Source organism: Canis aureus, chromosome 19 (assembly GCF_053574225.1).
Source record: "Canis aureus isolate CA01 chromosome 19, VMU_Caureus_v.1.0, whole genome shotgun sequence".
Classification (NCBI taxonomy): domain Eukaryota; kingdom Metazoa; phylum Chordata; class Mammalia; order Carnivora; family Canidae; genus Canis; species Canis aureus.
In genome coordinates this window covers 32,482,614-32,494,106 of record NC_135629.1, presented here as the reverse complement: position 1 = coordinate 32,494,106, position 11,493 = coordinate 32,482,614, and the positions used below count along the sequence as shown (strand labels likewise).

General features: G+C 39.0%; 1 long non-coding RNA gene across 2 annotated transcripts in view; it reads left to right on the top strand.

Annotated features, from left to right (window-relative positions):
- LOC144289830 (uncharacterized) overlaps positions 1–11,493 on the top strand; it is a 37,489-nt gene that overhangs the window by 4,868 nt on the left and 21,128 nt on the right. The window lies entirely within an intron of this gene.

The window sequence follows — 11,493 nt, the reverse complement described above, 5'->3', positions numbered from 1 at the left end:
AGGCTTCAGGCATCTATCTGGATTTGAGGTTCTTAAATTATAAATGAAAAACATACACAGAGGGGTCATATTTGAGGAATATGTTCTGGAGTTCTTACATAATTCAAAACTCACCTATTTTAAGAACCAATGCCAACAAAAGATAGGAGGGGGTTTTGTTTATCAGCTAAAATGAGTGTCCCTATGTAGCCCTAGCAAAACTCAAGTTTACAGCTCATTTGTTTCCTTCATCTTTGAGATTAAATTATGTGATTGGCTATAAACTTTTAATCTGGGTGGTTGGAGTTGTGTTATTATAAATTTTGCACACAAAAGGAGGCTCAACATATTTCATGTCACGTTATTTTGACTCCCTGTAATTAAAATCTGCATGCAATGTGGTGGCTCTATAATTTGACATAGTGCTCTTCTGGCCTCACCTTCTAAAATACCCCAAATTTCAGGAGCAGCATTTGGTTTAAATCAGTAACATATCCACTGTCAAATGTATCCTATTTAGCAAATGCATAAAGAGGAGTCCAGTAAAGCTAGGATATGTTAGAGTACATTTCATCTTGACCCACCTATGGAAAATTTTGATTTTTTTTTTAATTTTGATTTTTTATAAAACTAGTGTCTGATGACAGTGTCTTGCTTTCACATGGGCTAACTTTTGTGAGTTGAATGAAGAGTCTTTGTTTGTGTGCTAGGCCAAATCCTCAGTTGTGAAATGAATTTCTCTGCTTTTGGTGAAGGGGTGAATGACACAAGTCAAGGGGCAGACACCAGCCAGTCAAGTGATAGGTTTACTTGGTTAATGTCAAGGAAGGCTTCACATCAGGGTAGGGTACTGCTGAAGGGATGATGGAGAAGTCTGGAACCACTTATAAGAATTTGGGTCACTCACAAGAAACATCTGAATTATTCATGCCTATACTTGCTGTTTAACAAATGAGGCAACTGAGTGAGGCCCTAGGAAGTTCACTCACCAACCCAGAGTTACATTGCTGTGAACAGGTGAGGACTGGCCAACTGCAGAGCTGAATTCTCACCCACAAACAACCCACCTCCTCTTTTAAGGCAAGACTTTTAAGCTATTTTGTAAAGGAGCTACTTAAAGCTCTCTTGTCTCTCTCCCTATTATACTGTTCAATGTTACTTTCTGAATACAATTCCCAGTGCCATAGCCACAAAATTCATTTTTCTCAGGGAATAATTAGATATTTTGCAAACAAACGAACAAACAAATGGGATATAGGAAAAATAATGCATTCAAAGAAAAGGTGGCTATGCAAAATAAACCAAAATTTAAAAAGAAAGGACAACAACAGAATTCTCGGATGAACATATAACTTTCCAGTAGAATACTCTCTAGTGGGATCCCTGGGTGGCGCAGTGGTTTGGCGCCTGCCTTTGGCCCAGGGCGCGATCCTGGAGACCCGGGATCGAATCCCACATCGGGCTCCCGGTGCATGGAGCCTGCTTCTCCCTCTGCCTCTCTCTCTCTCTCTCTCTCTCTCTCTCTGTGTGTGTGACTATCATAAATAAATAAAAATTAAAAAAAATAGACTAATGCTAATGTGAAAGAATTTGAAACTGAAAACAAAACAAAACAAAACAAAACCTTTGTGGGTAGTTGTGGTTGGTAATGTTAAAAAAAAAAAAAAAAGAAAAAAGAAAAAAAAAAAGAATACTCTCTAGTGTGGTATTATGTGAGCATGGCATAGATGTTATGGAATCATCTAGATTCCCCTGTGTGTATCTTTGGTTCTAGTTGAAATGTCTCCTTCAGGTTTGTTAACCTCTCTTCTTTGTATGTGTGTGTAGGTTTCAGTGTGGCCTCACCAGCATTGCCCTGGGAACTTCATATGTGAAGCTATTGCCTCTTCTTCTTGATCATTTGTGATATCGCATACCTAGGTCTTATCACTTCCTAAAATAAAAATAATCTTTTACAATGGCCTGGAGGCTCATAGTTTTACAAAGTGCTTTCAGGCTATCTGATTTCACTCTATCCTCACAGTGATCCTCTGGCTTGGAAAATGAGTATCACCTCATTTTTATGGATATGTAGCTTAAACTGCAGGATATTTTGCACATGGGCAGGAGATCTGGGATCCATATTGCATTTCACTTGATTCTCCACTCTCTGTTCTTTGCTTTGGATGCAATTTCTCTGTAGGGGCACTCTTCAAATGCTGCCCACTTCCTGGGTCTGTATCAGGGGCCCTGTTCCACAATAGTATTCTAGCAACTGCTATCACAGATAGCATGCTCTTCCCCTAATGCCATGTTTATTTATGTTTTGGTTCTGTTCTCCAACCTAAGCCTAGTGTCCACACAGTGTTTCACTTCAACCTAGACCTCAGGCATGGTCAATAGGATGGGTACTGCCTTCCCACAGTGCCCCTGACCCCCTTTCAGCTTGTTAACTTGCTGCTCTAGCAGAGCAACTTAGTACCCACATCCTCATCAGAACTGACTGCCAGCAACACATGCAGGTGCTGCTGTAATTAAGTATTGATTTCGTGTAACATGTGTATACAGAGGAAGTTCATCTCATTTGTGGGCTGCTGTTATCTGTCGGTAGAACAAAATGTGTGATTATCAGTGGATATCCTATGGCTTTGTATGGCGAACTGTAACCTCTAATCCATCTAATTGTAGTGACATTACGGTACGCCATTCAAGAGTGGACCATTTGTCTTAACGTGACCTGTGCTGCTGTTGGCCTGCTTTTGTCCCTAGAAATAGCTGCACAGATTCTTCATTGCGACTCCTTCTTAGTTCCAATTTGGCCTTGCCAGATGGAAACTCACAAAGTCCATTTACTATAATGTAATATGGCTGGGACTTCAAATAAATGGAGTATCAGGTATTATTTGTTTTCTGCTTTCTTTCTAGCAGTCACACCTCCTGGCCCTCTTCTGGTAACCTTGCTATTCCCAGGAGAGCAAGACAAGAACTTTTGGATGGAAACAAAGTTCACATTATTAACACTGTCAGAAAATGCTGGTAGGTTCTTGAGTCCCCCATCACCTTTATGTGGCATTCACAGGCCTCCGGACTGAGTTAAAATCTCTGCTTTGTAGATTTGATGAGGCAGGTATACTAGGGGGAGAACCCCTCATGCCCACTATAAGAATGGGAGCCTGAGGAACTGGGACCTGAGTCTATCTTAATTGTGTGATTTCTCTTTCTATTTGACAGCTTCATCTCTACTGAGCCACTGGCTGTCTTGATTAGGAACTTTCTCCTACCAGTGGAATGGAGGTTTCTAAATAAAGACATGAGCTATTTGTGTAGGTGTCTTTGCTTATTTGGAGTTTTCCATCATGGTGTGGGAGGTTGGATGGAATAGCCTACGTAGGCGGTGCCTTGCCTTCCCTGCTTGCTCAAAATATTGGCCCGAGGTATCAGGAGATGAACCAATTAAAAAGTCTTGTTTCTAGGGCTGGTATTCTCTCCTTTAACACAGCAGTTTTCTCTCTCACCTACTGCTTCCTAAAGTTACTTCCATTAGGTGTTTCTTTCCCGCTGCCGTGTAAAGGGATTAAAAATAACATTGTAGACAGAATGGTGGCAGAGGGGAAGGTTTCCAATCCTGTGCACCATTGTGGGTTATATCTTTGAAGCTCATGCTGAACTCAAGCTCCATTTTAAGTGTCACTTTATTATAGCCTATTCACCTGGGTGAGGTAAGAGTCCTGAGCTAGGGAATGGCAAGTAATCATCAGTCACACTGTGGAGGTGTCAATTGCATCTTAAAAATGTCATTCAGGAATCTGGTGAATGAGCTGGAAACAAAAGTGTAAAATAAAATAATCCTCCTTGAATGTCCTCCTCTGATATGTTTCAGCAGGGGTCTTTTAGGGACCATGTTGACAATAGTAGTACACAAGGCATGAATGCTTCATTTGGTACTTTCAGGTAGGGGATGGGAGGGTGTATGGGGAAGATTTAGGCTTTGGGGTCCCATGGCTCTGGGTTCTAATTTCCCAGCTCTTGGATACTGAGCGAATAGATTACTTATCCCCCAGAGCTTCAGTCTTCTCATCTATATACTGTGAGCCTTCTGGGGATCTCGCAGGTCCTGAAGCCTGAGTAGGCGGTACTCACAACATCATCTAGCACATAGTGAATACTTCCCGAGGTGTCCCGCCACCACATTGCCTAGTCACTGAGTCAATTATGACTCTGACGATGCAGCCCTTTTCCAAAGTGAAGTTGTGCTTCTTTCCTCTTAGTAAATATAGGTCCATCCGCAAAAAAGGCTGTAAGGATACTTTGATCTGTAAAATGTTCAGAGTTTCTTAAAACCCAATATAGAGTGAGTCTCTCTAAAAGGCCTAGTCTGGGGCATTGCCCTCAGCAGCAGATTTTGCTGAATAGTGCTATCTGTGCTTAATAATAAGGTTTTCTTTTTTTGTAAACCACTTTTTTTTTTTTTCTGGAACTATTTCCTGTGATGCTGAGGTTACAGAAAATATCATTTTTCTGTCACTGTTGGTGTTCTTCACGCCCCCGTTTTTAAATGGATGTGACTTTGGAAACTTGGGTGGTTATCTACATCAGAAAAACACCTTATCCTGGGTTGCATCGGATGACTTGAACAAAACAATGCGATTTAGATGGGGGAAATGGTATGTATTACATTTTATAAGAGCCAGCTTCCAATAATAACCATCTGACCCTTGTGATCCTATGTTTTCAATTTTCCTTTTAAAGAATGCAACAAGCAATGCTGCCAAAGCATATTTTTCTGTCAAGTGTTCTCTGACTTGTGAGTTGCTGGGCATATTTTCTGTCTTCGGTGTTAGAAGACACAAACATCCATCACTTAACTTTTCTCTTAGAGTAACTTCTCATACAACTATCTCATGGCATATGCTAAAGTCCAGGTTTATATTTGAAAAGAAAGTTCCTATGTATGAGTGCAGAGAAACAGGGGCATGATTTTAACTTGGTTCTGGGTTTTTGTTTTAGTTTGGTCTTTTTGACTTGGATATGAGTTCAGTATCTGCTAATTAAAAGAATAAAAATAGAAGCCCATTGCTAACACTAAAATATATTTATTGAGTGCTATCTTACACATATCCTTTTGCTTGGCTTTATTCTGAAACAACTTATATAACATATCCTATTTAAAGGACTGTTTATTAAAGTAGCAGTTTGGGAATTCCTGGTGGGAGGTAGGTGTGATATTCAGTGTAGCTTCCCCAACTGCCATGTAGGGCATCAGCCTGCGGGTGCCTGTGTGGGAAGAGGATTCATTTAAAAATTCATTTCTAGGAAATTTCCTTTATCTTTGTATAAGAAGTCCAGATAACTTGAGAGTTATTTGGCTTCATAAAAATATTGAACTGAATCCTGATCTCAATTCTTACCTCCTTTCGTTTTCTCTTCCTTCAAACTGAAAGAGCAGTTTAACATTAGCGTAGTTGCTATCTTAGTTATCTGTTGCTGCATAACAAGTTGTTCCCAAACATAGTAGATTAAAATAATCAACATTTATTATCCCCCAGTTTCTGAGGGTTAGGAATTCAGGAGTAGCTTGGATAGGTCATTCTTGCTCAGGATTTCTTATGGGGTGGTGGTTAGGGCTGCAGTGATCTAAAGGCTTGACCAGAACTGGAAGATCCACTTTTAAGATGGTGCAATCACTTGGCTCTTGGCTGGGAGGCCAAGGCCTTTCTATATGAGCCTCTCTACATGGCAGCTGGCTTACCCCGGAGCAAGTGAGCCAAGAGAGAGTGAGAGGGAGGAGAAAGAGAGAGAACAAATAGGAAACCACATTAGCTTTTACAACTATCTCCAAAGTCACACAACCATCACTTTCTCTTCATTTGTTGGAAATGAGTCACTATATCCAGCCCACATTCAAAGGAAGGAGAATTAGGCTCCTCCTCTTGAAGGGAGCAGTATCAAAGAATTTGGGAAAATGCATTGAAACTGCCATAGTTATTATACTTGTCATTTAAAGTTTCCAAAGAGTTCCCCAACATTATTTCTTTAGAAGAGTTCTCAAGAGTTTCTCTCCTAGCACTAAGGCCCAGAGTTTGTTGCTCTAGAAGAACTATGGTATATTATTAGCCCTTGGTATAAATCTCTGCTTCTAATTGCTATCCTATTACGTTCTGGGCAGAATCTGTCTCAGCCAGTGGAGAAATGATAATAAGCTGAGAAATTTTGCTGTTCTCAAATAGTACTTCCCTTTGGCTTTAAGGCTTCCCTTCATTGTCTTTTCATTATCATGAGGATGGTATCGCTAAAGAGCAAGTATGAGTGGACCGGCATTTATTTTATGAGCATTGAGGAGACAGGGGAGCATCTCTCTAAATTTGTGGTTCTCCTTGGTAAGATAAATTAAAACAAATCACATGTTCATAAATAAAGTGCAGAAAAGAACATCAGTATATACTGGAGTAGAAGTTAGGATAGTAATAAGGCTGTTTGTTTATAGTAACCTCTTAGGAAACATTAAATGTTTCTAAGATATTAGCTTAATGGTCTGCTAGTGAGAGGGAATGGTCTAGAGGGTTTCTTTTTTAAATCTTTTATATTAACATACAGTAAGTTATCATTTTGGTACATGGATCTATGAATTATAACATGTATATATTTTTGTAACTACCACCACAATCAAAATACCAGACAATTCCATCATCCCCAAGGCTCCCTCTTGATATCCCTTCATATATCTCTGCCACCCCCAACTCATTTCAACCTCTGATCCTTTCTCTGTCACTATAGTTTTGTCTTTTTGAGAGTGCCACATAAATGGATTTATACGGTATGTAATACTTTGAGACTAAATGTTTTCATTTATTACAATGCTTTTGAGATTCATTCAAGGTGCTGTGAGTATCAATAGTTTATTCCTTTTATTGCTAAGCAGTATTCCATTGTGTGGATGTACCATAGTTTGTTTATACATTTGCCTGCTGAAGGAGATTTGAGAGTTGCTGCCAGCTTGGCAATTATAAATAGAGCCAATGTACACATCTATGTACAAGTGTTTGAGTGAACATACATTTTCATTTCTTTGGGGTAAATATGTAGTAATGGGATTAGTTGGTCACATAGTAATTGAATATATACTTTTATAAGAAACTGTCAAACTGTTTTCTACAGTGGTTGTGCCATCTTGCATTCCCACCAGAAATGTATTAGAGTTCTAGTTGCTTCATATGATTACTAACACTTGAAATTACCAGTTTTTATTTTAGTCATTCTGTTATGTGTGTACTAGTATCTCATTATGGTTTAAATTTGCATTTATCTAATGGCTAATGCTACTTAACATCTTTTCATATATATATATTTTTTGGTATATCCTTTTTGGTGAAGTATCTATTTAAGTCTCTTTTTTTTTCTTAAATGGGTTATTTTCTTATCATTGAGTTATGTGAGTTCTTTTTATATTGTGCTTTTGTTGTCATGCCTACATACTCTTTGAGTAAATCTAGCTCAGAAATATTTTCTCCTCTGCTTTTAAAAAATGCTTTATGCTTTACATTTAGGTCTAAGATCCATTTTACTTAAATTTTGCATAATGTGTGAGGTTTAGATTGGGATCTATCTACTTATCCATCCATCCATCTGGCATATTGACATCCACTTGTTTCAACACTGTTTGTTGAAAAGATTACCCCCTTTCCATTGAATTGCCTGTGCAGCTTTGTCAAAAATCAACTGGCCATATTTATATTGTTCTATTTTAGGAAACTCTTTGAGATTTTTCTGGTTCTTCATTTGATCAGTAATATTGTATTGTATCCTGGACATTTTGAATCTAGTGTTATGAGACTCTTGGTCTTGTTTAAATCCTATCAAGAATGTTAAGAAGTTTTGTTTTAGTAGGCATTCCAACTGATTAGGTTAATATCACTCATTCCAACCGGCTTCTGGAGATTGTGGTTTCAATGCCAAGTCCATTTTCAAAAACTTTATATTGCTATTCAGATCACTGATCTGCCCAGCAACAGCAGCCCAGCTGGGACCTAGGTGGTTGACTAAGGGTATGTTCCTTAGGGTCAGATCTATGTATGAGATACTTGGGGTAAGTCCAGAATTCATAAATAACTTCTTGAGTTCATTTTCACAACCTCCTTTTCTCTATGGTCTCTTAATACTTTCAGTTCTCACATGGTTCTTCTTTTCCATCTTCCACTCAGAACACCAAGGCTTCAGTTATCCCGCTCTGTCGCATATTTCCTGTGAATTCACCCTTGTCCAGGGCCAGTTAATAGAGAAGGGAAAAATTACAGATGGTCAGACAGACCCATATATATACACACAAGTAACCAGGGTTTGCCCCATATGGTCGTGGAGACCACAGCTTTTTTGATTAGAAAAGAAACATCCCTTTCCTTAGAGTTTTAGGTGTCTGGATATCACAAGAGACTGTATGCAAAAGGATGGGAGAAAAGAGAGAGGAAGGGGAAAAAAAGAAGAAGAATAAAACTGGAGATTCCACCCCCCTTTCTATCCTTTAGGGATCTCCTTTCCTAGTCCCCATGCCTGAGCTAGAGAGCTTCTCCTGGTCTCTGTGCCTTATACCCATTTCTGATATTGGGTTTAGGCAGAGGATACTGGGGAAATATGGTAAACCCATTCCCATTCTCTAAGAATGGGTGAGAGAAAAAAATCCTCCAGTTTCAAGGAGATGGGAAACAGACTCCTATCTAATGTCATGGCTCTGGGATCTAAATATTATTATGGTTCTTTGGAAAAAATAATTTGCTGCAACCAATTAATTGATCAAGAGTTTCAAAATGGTTATATTTAAATATTTTTATAATATGTATTTTCTGGAATAGTTCTATTAAACCAAATTTCCTCTTATCTGTGGTTTATCAGTGGTACAGATCACATGGGGAAGGCAAGATAAGTATTTAAGTCTTTCCCTTTATTTATCAGTTTTCAAAATAATGAATTAACTCACCAGTATCCTCCAATGATGACCTATTAGAGTTTTTCTTCCTTTTAAAAAAGGAATTGTAGTTCCACTACAATTATGAACCTCATTGATGCTCAAATTCAATATAGAACTTTTTATTATCATTTGACCACCTTGGATAAACTATGACTAATAGGCCAAGTCACTGGCCCAGATCACAACAGAAATAGTTTATAAGACTCTCTTATAGATGACTAATCTTTTCCTTATGGACATATTACAATGAATGGCCAGCAAGTGTTCAGGAATGAAGGACAATGTTATCCACCCATTTATTTTATAATTATTAACTCACTGAATAATTATTCAATTGAAACATTCATTAAACTAACAAACATTTATTGAATACCTACTGTATGCCAGCTACTATGTTAGGCACAGGGATCTCAGTAAGCCAGTAGAGAGATCATATTTAGTCAGAGAAATGACATTAATTAAAGAATTGCACAAATACAATGTTAAATTGTAATGTGACAGGAATTAAAAAAGATTAAGGAAGGGTATAGAAGAGATCAGGAGCAGTGGTCCCTTCTGGAAGGCCAGGGAAGGCTTCCCTCAGAGATGACTTACCTGACATCTGAAGGAAGGGAAGAGGCTGACCAAGTGAAAAAGGGATGGGATGATAGTAAGTGCAATTTGGAGTATTTATGTATTATAATCTCCCCCTGCCGTCTCTGTTTTTTATTATAATCTGGTCCCGTGCCATCTCTAATCCTCCTAAATTTAGATTGAAAAAAATCTTCTGAAGGCTTCTATTGCTATTTAAAAAAAATTCTTTTTCTTTAACTTCCATTTCCCTTCCCCCCAAAATAACACTAACCTCTTCTGATCACCAGGTCAAAAATACAAAATAGGCTGTTTGAACGAATAAACAGATGTTCTATTCACCCCCAATGAAAGAAAAACCCATTCAGACAGTCTAATAAAGATTCCTGTCCTTTCCATGATTTTTCTTTGGGACGCTGTTGGATTTTTATTTTTTTTTAAGAAGAGTTCAGGAGCACTTAATTATCTGCAGAACAAGTTGGATCATGTCTCCAAGTTCAGTTTGGATTCTAGCTGAGCCCGCTAAGCAATAGGCCCCCTGGGGCTTGCTTCTGCGGCTTGCATTTGCATTGGTTACTCCTGGTAACCAGGCCTTGAGGTAAAGGAAAATAAAGCTTGGATGGTAGCTAAATAAAGAAATACCCAGATACCTGGCTGTTTACCCTGGGGACCATCCCCTTAGAGGTAGATCTGGCCTTTTCAGAAGGGGAAGAGGCTTGACAGAGAGAGGGCAGGAGAGAGAAAGAGAATGCACAAGCACGGTGGCCTTCTGCTTTAAATTAGGAGGTTTGGTTCTGACAAGTGCTCCAGGCACCCCTCTGTTGCTTACAACAATGAGATATATTCTGAGAGTGCTGTGAAGCCAGCACTGCAGTTTTTTCATTTTGTTCCTTCTTCCTCAGGCTCATGTTTTGGCAGCTGCAGGCAGGTGCAGCCCCCCCAACCCCCACCCCAACCTTGGGCAGATAAGAATGTGCTCCTAGCCCAAGTGGCAAGTAGCCTTTCTGCGGATGCTCATGGCTTACAGCAGAAGAGTCATAATAGGAGTAGAGCCCTCCTTCTGGCTCAAGGACCCTCCTCCTCTGACCAGGCATTGTTGGTCCCACAGTAGCAACCTCCAGAAAATCCAACTTTCATTTGCTTCCCAAGGCAAATTACTATGTGACAGTTGATGACCTGCAAATGTCCAAAGAGTCTTGGCCAGAAAGATCTGGCCAGAGTTACAATTTTAAGGAAGAAACATTTCATTGGTGGTTCTTTTTCCAAACTCAAGCCAGCTGAAACTGGAAAGGATTTTATTGCTTTTACAACTGAATATTCCCTGGGTAGATATGGCTTCAGGCATAACATGATTCAAGTGATGTCAGGAGCCCTTGATGTCTTTCCTAAGCTATAAAAGAAAATCAGGGTGCTGTTACTAAAGGAAAAAAATGGTGTTGCGTTGCCACAAAATAATAAATGTCCACTTCAGTTAGTTTAATATATTCATAGTGTGCCTGGATGGGATTATTTTTTCTTCTCTCTCTTTCTTTCTGGTGCCTGGTACTTCTCATGGATTAAGCAATGGAGGGAGCAATGTTTGTAATGCAACTCCAAGAAAGGAAGGTGATAATGAGGTATACAAGAGAGTATACCAGGAAGTTAACCTTTGCAAGGCAAGATGACAAATTGTTTCTTTAAAATAAGTCACTCAGAGTCCAGCCACTATAGTTATGTCTTCTCTATCCATTATCCCTACTTTCTCTTTTATTTTTATTATTTATTTCTTTTTTAAATTTTAAATTCAATTAACATAATGCATTATTGGTTTCAGAGGTAGAGCTCAGTGATTCATCTGTCTCATATAATACCCAGGGCTTACTTAATGCCCATCACCCAATTAACACATCCCCCTATCCCTCTCTCCTCGAGCAACCCATTTCTTTCCTATGATGAAGAGTCTCTTACAGTTTGTCTCCCTCTCTGATTTTGTCTTGTTTTATTTTTCTCCCTCTTCCCCTATGGTT